The sequence below is a fragment of the Oncorhynchus tshawytscha genome, unplaced genomic scaffold, assembly GCF_018296145.1.
Source record: "Oncorhynchus tshawytscha isolate Ot180627B unplaced genomic scaffold, Otsh_v2.0 Un_contig_9721_pilon_pilon, whole genome shotgun sequence".
In the NCBI taxonomy this organism is placed as follows: Eukaryota; Metazoa; Chordata; class Actinopteri; order Salmoniformes; family Salmonidae; genus Oncorhynchus; species Oncorhynchus tshawytscha.
In genome coordinates this window covers 25,001-35,000 of record NW_024608570.1, presented here as the reverse complement: position 1 = coordinate 35,000, position 10,000 = coordinate 25,001, and the positions used below count along the sequence as shown (strand labels likewise).

The 10,000-nt window shown below is 41.6% G+C and overlaps 1 protein-coding gene across 1 annotated transcript in view; it reads right to left on the bottom strand.

The window, feature by feature from the left end:
- LOC121843627 (angiopoietin-2-like) overlaps positions 1–10,000 on the bottom strand; it is a gene marked incomplete at its 3' end in the record, with an annotated part of 46,432 nt that overhangs the window by 24,679 nt on the left and 11,753 nt on the right. The window lies entirely within an intron of this gene.

Sequence of the window (10,000 nt, the reverse complement as noted above, 5' to 3'; positions counted from 1 at the left end):
TGGGTATTTCTGGGTAGAGAGGGATAGCATTCAGGATAATGACTATGTACTGTGTATATCTAGGTAGAGAGTGATAGCATTCAGGATAATGACTATGTACTTGGTATTTCTGGGTAGAGAGGGATAGCACTTACCTGATGTGGAATAGAGTTCCATGTAGTCATGGCTCTATGTAGTAATGTGCACCTCCCATAGTGTGTTCTGGAAATGGGGACTGTGAAGAGAGACCTCTGGTGGCATGTTTTGTGGGGTGTGCATGTGTGTCTGAGCTCTGTGCTAGTCATTTAAACAAACAGCTCAATGCTTTCACCATGTCAATACCTCTCACAAATACAAGTAGTGATGAAGTCAATCTCTCCTCCACTTTCAGCCAGGAGAGATTGACCTGCATATTATTAATATTAGCTCTCTGTGAACATCCAAGGGGCCAGCCATGCTGCCCTGTTCTGAGCCAGTTGTAATTTTCCTAAGTCCCTCTTTGTGGCACCTGACCACTCGACTGACTTCAAGCAGTTTAGTCACCTCAACTTGCTAAATTTCCACATTATTCATTACAACATCTAGACTAACTTATTCCTTGCCACCAATTATGAAATGAACTGCAACTCTTTGTTAAGTGAATGCATTCATTGCATTCACTGCAGTAGCTGACATGTATAGTGTTGAGTCATCCGTATACATAGACACTCTGGCTTTACTCAAAGCCAGTAGCATGTCGTTAGTAAAGATTGAAAAAGGTAAGGGGCCTAGATAGCTGCCCTGGGGAATTCCTGATTCTACCTGGAATATGTGGGAGAGGCTTCCACCCTCTGTGTTCTGTTAGACAGGTAGCTCTTTATCCACAATATAGCAGGGTGTGTAAAGCCATAACACATATGTTTTTCCAGCAGCAGACTATTGTCGATAATGTCAAAAGCCGCACTGAAGACTAACAAAACAGCTCCCACAATCTTTTCATAATCAATTTCTCTCAGCCAATCATCAGTCATTTGTGTAAGTGCCGTCCTTCCCTATATGGTGCTGCTGCAAGTTTGCTGTCAATTTGGTTACTGTAAAATAGCCTTGTATCTGCTCAAACACCATTTTTTCCAAAAGTTTACTAAGGGTTGGTAACAGGCTGATTGGTCAGCTATTTGAGCCAGTAAAGGGGCTTTACTATTCTTAGGTAGCAGAATGACTTTAGCTTCCCTCCAGGCCTGGGGGCACACACATTCTACTAGGCTTAAATTGAAGATGTGGCACTCAATGTTAGTGGTGGCTGTTTAACAGTCTGATGGCCTTGAGATAGAAGCTGTTTTTCAGTCTCTCGGTCCCAGCTTTGATGCACCTGTACTGACCTCGCCTTCTGGATGATAGCGGGGTGAACAGGCAGTGGCTCGGGTGGTTGTTGTCCTTGATGATCTTTATGGCCTTCCTGTGACATCGGGTGGTGTAGGTCTCCTGGAGGGCAGGTAGTTTGCCCCTGGTGATGCGTTGTGCAGACCTCACTACCCTCTGGAGAGCCTTACGGTTGTGGGCGGAGCAGTTGCCGTACCAGGAGGTGATACAGCCCGCCAGGATGCTCTCGATTGTGCATCTGTAGAAGTTTGTGTGCTTTTGGTGACAAGCCGAATTTCATCAGCCTCCTGAGGTTGAAGAGGCGCTGCTGCGCCTTCTTCACGATGCCGTCTGTGTGAGTGGACCAATTCAGTTTGTCTGTGATGTGTATGCCGAGGAACTTAACTTACTACCCTCTCCACTACTGTTCCATCGATGTGGATAGGGGGGTGTTCCCTCTGCTGTTTGCTGAAGTCCACAATCATCTCCTTAGTTTTGTTGACGTTGAGTGTGAGGTTATTTTCCTGACACCACACTCCGAGGGCCCTCACCTCCTCCCTGTAGGCCGTCTCGTTGTTGTTGGTAATCAAGCCTACCACTGTTGTGTCGTCCGCAAAAATGGCGTCGTGGTCAGCTTTTCCGAAAGGAGAGCGGGGCAGGGCCTTATATGCGTCGCGGAAGTTGGAATAGCAATGATCCAAGGTTTTTCCAGCCCTGGTTGCGAAACCGGCTGCTGCCAACACACTGACTCAACTCCAGCCACTTTAATAATGGGAATTGATGGGAAATTATGTAAAATATATCACTAGCCACTTTAAACAATGCTACCTAATATAATGTTTACATACCCTACATTATTCATCTCATATGTATACGTATATACTGTACTCTATATCATCTACTGCATCCTTAGGTAATACATGTATCACTAGCCACTTTAACTATGCCACTTTGTTTACATACTCATCTCATATGTATATACTGTACTCGATACCATCTACTGTATCTTGCCTATGCTGCTCTGTACCTTCACTCATTCATATATCTTTATGTACATATTCTTTATCCCCTTACACTTGTGTCTATAAGGTAGTAGTTTTGGAATTGTTAGCTAGATTACTTGTTGGTTATTACTGCATTGTTGGAACTAGAAGCACAAGCATTTCGCTACCCTCGCATTAACATCTGCTAACCATGTGTATGTGACAAATAAAATATGATTTGATTTGAAATCAAATTTGATTTGATTTGAAATAGGAGTGGCAATATCGTCCGCTATTGTCCTCAGTAATTTTCCATCCAAGTTGTCAGACCACGGTTGCTTGTCATTGTTGATAGACAACAATAATTACTTAATTAATCATTTTCACCTCTTCCACACTCACTTTACAAAATTCTAAATTACAATTCTTGTCTTTCATAATGTGGTCAGATATACTTGGATGTGTAGTGTCAGCGTTTGTTGCTGGCATGTCATGCCTAAATTTGTTAATCTTGCCAATGAGGAAATCATTCAAGTAGTTGGCAATATCAGTCGGTAGATGTGATCAATACATGTTGATTTAATTCCTGTGCTGTTTGTAAATATCCTGGTAGGTTGACTGACAACCTGAACCAGGTTGCAGGCATTGGTTACAGTTAGAAGTTGTTTCTTGAGTGGGCAGTTTGATGAAAGCCAGTCAATATTTACATCACCCAGAAAATACACCTCTCTGTTGATATCACATACATTATCAAGCATTTCACACATATTATCCAGATGCTGACTGTTAGCACTTGGTGGTCTATAGCAGCTTCCCACCAGAATGGGCTTTAGGTGAGGCAGATGAACCTGTAGCCATATTACTTCAACACTATTTAACATGAGATCCTCTCTAATCTTTACAGGAATGTGGTTCTGAATATTGACACACACACCTCCACCTTTGGTAATGTTACAACCATGTATTGCTACCACTGTATCATCAAAGGTATTATCTAAGGGAGTTTCAGAGATAGTCAGTATATGAATGTCATCTGTTACTAGCAAATTATTAATTTCATGAACCTTGTTTCTTAAGCTGCATATGTTAATGTGGGCTATTTTGAGCACTTTTCTGGGATGCTTGCTTGTTTTCATTGCTTTACTGGGAAGCTTAGCAGAAGTAGATATGCTTATGTTATTTATGTTAGTGCAGATTGAGCTGCTCACAGTGGACTTCCTACTAGGGCACACCGCCTCAGTGCTAACAGTATAAATCTGGTTCATATGCACATGATTACTGCATACAAGATCTTTAGGATCAGCAGAGTCATTCGGGTTAGTTAGAGGGACATTGCAAAGTATTTCACCCCCCTTGGCGTTTTAACTATTTTGTTGCATTACTACCTGTCATTTAAATGTATTTTTATTTGGATTTCATGTAATGGACACAAAATAGTCCAAATTGGTGAAGTGAAATGAAAAAAAGGAACATTTAAAATTTAAAAAAATAAATAAAATAAAATGAAAAGTGGCCTATGTATTCACACCCTTTGCTATTAAGCCCCTAAATACGATCTGGTGCAACCAATTACCTTCTGAAGTCACATAATTAGTCAAATAAAGTCCACCTGTGTGCAATCTAAGTGTCACATGATCTCAGTATGTATACACCTGTTCTGAAAGGCCCCAGAGTCTGCAACACCACCAAGAAAGCAGCACCATGAAGACCAAGGAGCTCTCCAAACAGGGCATTAATCAGAGAGGCAACAAAGAGACCAAAGATAACCCTGAGGGAGCTGAAAACTTCACAGTGGAGATTGGAGTATCTGTCCGTAGGACCACTTTAAGCCGTACACTCCACAGAGCTGGGCTTTATGGAAGAGTGGCCAGAAACAAATAAGCAAACATGTTTGGTGTTTGCCAAAAGGCATGTGGGATTCTCCCCAAACATATGAAAGAAGGTACTCTGGTCAGATGAGACTAAAATTTAGCTTTTTGACCATCAAGGAAAACACTATGTCTGGCACAAACCCAACACCTCTCATCACCCCAAGAACACTATCCCTACAGTGAAGCATGGTAGTGGCAGCATCATGCTGTGGGGATGTTTTTCATCGGCAGGGAAACTGGTCAGAATTGAAGGAATGATGGATGGCGCTTAATACAGGGACATTTTTGAGGAAAATCTGTTTCAGACTTCAGGAGATTTGAGACAGAGGTTCACCTTCCAGCAGGACAATGACCTTAAGCATACTGCTAAAGCAACACTTCAGTGGTTTAAGGGGAAACATTTAAATGTCTTGGAATGGCCTAGTCAAAACCCAGATCTCAATCCAATTGAGAATATGTGGTATGACTTAAAGATTGTGGAACCCATCCACTTGAAGGAGGTGGAGCAGTTTTGCCTTGAAGAAAGGACAAAAATCTCAGTGGCTAGATGTGCCAAGCTTATAGAGACATACCCCAAGAGACTTGCAGCTGTAATTACTGCAAAAGGTGTCTCTACAAAGTATTGACTTTGGGGGAGATTAATAGATATGCCTGCTCAAGTTCTCCGTTTTATTTTTCTTATTTCTTGTTTCAAAAAAAAGAAATTGTATCTTCAAAGTGGTAGGCATGTTGTGTAAATCAAATGATACAAACCCCTAAAAATCCATTTTAATTCCAGGTTGTAAGGCAACAAAATAGGAAAAATGCTAAGGGGGTGAATACTTTCGCCACTGTACATTAGGCTACTTACATTGTGTCTACCAACGCCCCTGGTATAATGTACATTTGCTGAAGCATTATGATGACTCAGCGACACAATGGTAGGGATTAACTGAGCTGGGCTTGGGTCATTGATAAGTCATTGTCTCAATGCAGCATTATAACGCTGTGAAACGATCCAGGAGCCCAGATGATTTGGGTGGACCCCATCCTCCTTATAATGCTGTGAAAGGATCCAGGAACCCAGATGATTTGGGTGGACCCCATCCTCATTATAACGCTGTGAAAGGATCCAGGAACCCAGATGATTTGGGTGGACCCCATCCTCCTTATAATGCTGTGAAAGGATCCAGGAACCCAGATGATTTGGGTGGACCCCGTCCTCCTTATAATGCTGTGAAAGGATCCAGGAACCCAGATGATTTGGGTGGACCCCATCCTCCTTATAATGCTGTGAAAGGATCCAGGAACCCAGATGATTTGGGTGGACCCCATCCTCCCTTATAATGCTGTGAAAGGATCCAGGAACCCAGATGATTTGGGTGGACCCCATCCTCCTTATAATGCTGTGAAAGGATCCAGGAACCCAGATGATTTGGGTGGACCCCATCCTCCTTATAATGCTGTGAAAGGATCCAGGAACCCAGATGATTTGGGTGGACCCCGTCCTCCTTATAATGCTGTGAAAGGATCCAGGAACCCAGATGATTTGGGTGGACCCCGTCCTCCTTATAATGCTGTGAAAGGATCCAGGAACCCAGATGATTTGGGTGGAAAGGATCCAGGAACCCAGATGATTTGGGTGGATCCTCCTTATAATGCTGTGAAAGGATCCAGGAACCCAGATGATTTGGGTGGACCCCATCCTCCTTATAAAACGTGTTTTGTTTTTCTTCTTTGTTTTTCTTCTTTGTTTTTCTTCGACTCCGCTATCAGATGGGGAGAAGAGAGATGGCTCCCCTGGCAACGAATTCCGGGAAACACCGGCCAGTCGTATAACAACAAGAGACAAGACGGAGATATATCCAACATGCGCGAACGCTGTAAAAAAAATAGAAAGCTAAACATTTCAAATAACGCTACATAAGATCGAGCCGGTCGGCAATTTTTGATTCCCAGTTACATTGTACATTTTGCGCCAAATATAAATAGTGTGAGCAATAATTTTAAAAAAGCTAGTTTACATTGTTTTAGGGATATATCAGTGGAGACCACCTCTTACAGGACATTAGGAGACACCATATTACATTGTTTAAGGACGTATCAGTGGAGACTACCTCTTCCAGAACAATAGGAGACACCATATTACATTGTTTTAGGGATATATCAGTGGAGACCACCTCTTACAGGACATTAGGAGACACCATATTACATTGTTTAAGGGATATATCAGTGGAGACCACCTCATCCAGGACAATAGGAGACACCATATTACATTGTTTAAGGGATATATCAGTGGAGACCACCTCATCCAGGACAATAGGAGACACCATATTACATTGTTTAAGGACGTATCAGTGGAGACTACCTCTTCCAGGACAATAGGAGACACCATATTACATTGTTTAAGGGATATATCAGTGGAGACTCCCTCTTCCAGGGCAATAGGAGACACCATATTACATTGTTTAAGGATATATCAGCGGAGTCCACGTCTTCCAGGACAATAGGAGACACCATATTACATTGTTTAAGGATATATCAGCGGAGTCCACGTCTTCCGGGACAATAGGAGACACCATATTACATTGTTTAAGGGATATCAGTGGAGACCACTTCTTCCAGGACAATAGGAGACACCATATTACATTGTTTAAGGGATATCAGTGGAGACCACTTCTTCCAGGACAATAGGAGACACCATATTACATTGTTTAAGGGATATCAGTGGAGACCACTCTTCCAGGACAATAGGAGACACCATATTACATTGTTTAAGGGATATCAGTGGAGACCACTTCTTCCAGGACAATAGGAGACACCATATTACATTGTTTAAGGGATATCAGTGGAGACCACTTCTTCCAGGACAATAGGAGACACCATATTACATTGTTTAAATATCAGCCAGCCTTCCAGGACAATAGGATATTTCTCTCTAAAGCCAGCCAGGATGGGATGAAATGTTAATACCTGTAAATACAATTTAAGGTTTGGTCCTCCTTCGTCTTTTCCTCTTGTTAGTTATTCATTTCATACGAGCGTTTACCTTGCGATGTACAGCGCCTTCAGAAAATGTTCGGACCCCTTGTTTTGTTATGTTACAGCCTCATTCTTAAGCTGATTAAATATATATGTTTTCTCATCAATCTACACACAATACCCCATAATGACACAGCAAAAACAGGTTTGAAGAAATGTTTGGTAATTTATCAAAGCTGTAAAAAGACTACTTAAAAAATATCACGTTTAAATACGTTTTCAGACCCTTTACTCAGTACTTTGTTGAAGCACCTTTGGCAGCGATTACAGACTTGAGTCATCTTGGGTATGACGCTACAAGCTTGGCACACCTGTATTTGGGGAGTATCTCTGCAGATCCTCTCAAGCTCTGTCAGGTAGGATGGTGAGAATCGCTGCACAGCTATTTTCAGGTCTCTCTAGAGATGTTTGATCGGGTTCAAGTCCAGGCTCTGGCTCGGCCACTCAAGGACATTCAGTGACTTGTCCCGAAGCCACTCCTATGTTGTCTTGGCTGTGTGCTTAGGGTCGTTGTCCTGTTGGATGGTGAACCTATGTCCCAGTCTGAGGTCCTCAGTGCTCTGGAGCAGGTTTTCTTCAATAATCTCTCTGTACTTTGCTCTGTTCATCGTTCCTCGATCCTGACTAGTCTATCAATCCCTACTGCTGAAAAACATTTTGGTTTATGATGTCAGATATGTGGAGGATAAGGGTTTAACAAACCCAAAAGTACATTCCGAGAGGGGACAACATCATTTCTGATAGCTTAATGTCTGTTTATCAAAGAAAGAGGGGGCGATAATGATACTGGGAGGCATCCTTATCTTGTTGAAATAAAAGCTACATTAGTGCTGTATTCACATCCCTTCTAAATGAACCTTTGTGAACGGCTGTGTTCATCATTTACACTGGACCTAATTGGTTCCAAAATAAAACAAGTAACTCAATTAATACCTTTATAGTTACGTTAGCAGCCTTGACCTTTATAGTGACGTTAGCAGCCTTGACCTTTATAGTGACGTTAGCAGACTTGACCTTTATAGTGACGTTAGCAGACTTGACCTTTATAGTGACGTTAGCAGACTTGACCTTTATAGTGACGTTAACTTGACCTTTATAGTGACGTTAGCAGACTTGACCTTTATAGTGACGTTAGCAGACTTGACCTTTATAGTGACGTTAGCAGACTTGACCTTTATAGTGACGTTAGCAGACTTGACCTTTATAGTGACGTTAGCAGACTTGACCTTTATAGTGACGTTAGCAGACTTGACCTTTATAGTTACGTTAGCAGACTTGACCTTTATAGTGACGTTAACTTGACCTTTATAGTGACGTTAGCAGCCTTGACCTTTATAGTGACGTTAGCAGCCTTGACCTTTATAGTGACGTTAGCAGACTTGACCTTTATAGTGACGTTAGCAGACTTGACCTTTATAGTGACGTTAGCAGACTTGACCTTTATAGAACGTTAACTTGACCTTTATAGTGACGTTAGCAGACTTGACCTTTATAGTGACGTTAGCAGACTTGACCTTTATAGTGACGTTAGCAGACTTGACCTTTATAGTTACGTTAACTTGACCTTTATAGTGACGTTAGCAGACTTGACCTTTATAGTGACGTTAGCAGACTTGACCTTTATAGAACGTTAGCAGACTTGACCTTTATAGTGACGTTAGCAGACTTGACCTTTATAGTTAGGTTAGCAGACTTGACCTTTATAGTGACGTTAGCAGACTTGACCTTTATAGTGACGTTAGCAGACTTGACCTTTATAGTGACGTTAGCAGACTTGACCTTTATAGAACGTTAGCAGACTTGACCTTTATAGTGACGTTAGCAGACTTGACCTTTATAGAACGTTAGCAGACTTGACCTTTATAGTGACGTTAGCAGACTTGACCTTTATAGTGACGTTAGCAGACTTGACCTTTATAGTGACGTTAGCAGACTTGACCTTTATAGTGACGTTAGCAGACTTGACCTTTATAGTGACGTTAGCAGACTTGACCTTTATAGTGACGTTAGCAGACTTGACCTTTATAGTGACGTTAGCAGACTTGACCTTTATAGTGACGTTAGCAGACTTGACCTTTATAGTGACGTTAGCAGACTTGACCTTTATAGTGACGTTAGCAGCCTTGACCTTTATAGTGACGTTAGCAGACTTGACCTTTATAGTTACGTTAACTTGACCTTTATAGTGACGTTAGCAGACTTGACCTTTATAGTGACGTTAGCAGACTTGACCTTTATAGAACGTTAACTTGACCTTTATAGTGACGTTAGCAGACTTGAACTTCATAGAACGTTAACTTGACCTTTATAGTGACGTTAGCAGACTTGACCTTTATAATTACGTTAGCAGACTTGACCTTTATAGTGACGTTAGCAGACTTGACCTTTATAGTTACGTTAACTTGACCTTTATAGTTACGTTAGCAGACTTGACCTTTATAGTGACATTAGCAGACTTGACCTTTATAGTGACGTTAGCAGACTTGACCTTTATAGTGACGTTAGCAGACTTGACCTTTATAGTGACGTTAGCAGACTTGACCTTTATAGTTACGTTAACTTGACCTTTATAGTGACGTTAGCAGACTTGACCTTTATAGAACGTTAGCAGACTTGACCTTTATAGTGACGTTAGCAGACTTGACCTTTATAGTGACGTTAGCAGACTTGACCTTTATAGTGACGTTAGCAGACTTGACCTTTATAGTGACGTTAGCAGACTTGACCTTTATAGAACGTTAGCAGACTTGACCTTTATAGTGACGTTAGCAGACTTGACCTTTATAGTTACGTTAACTTGACCTTTAT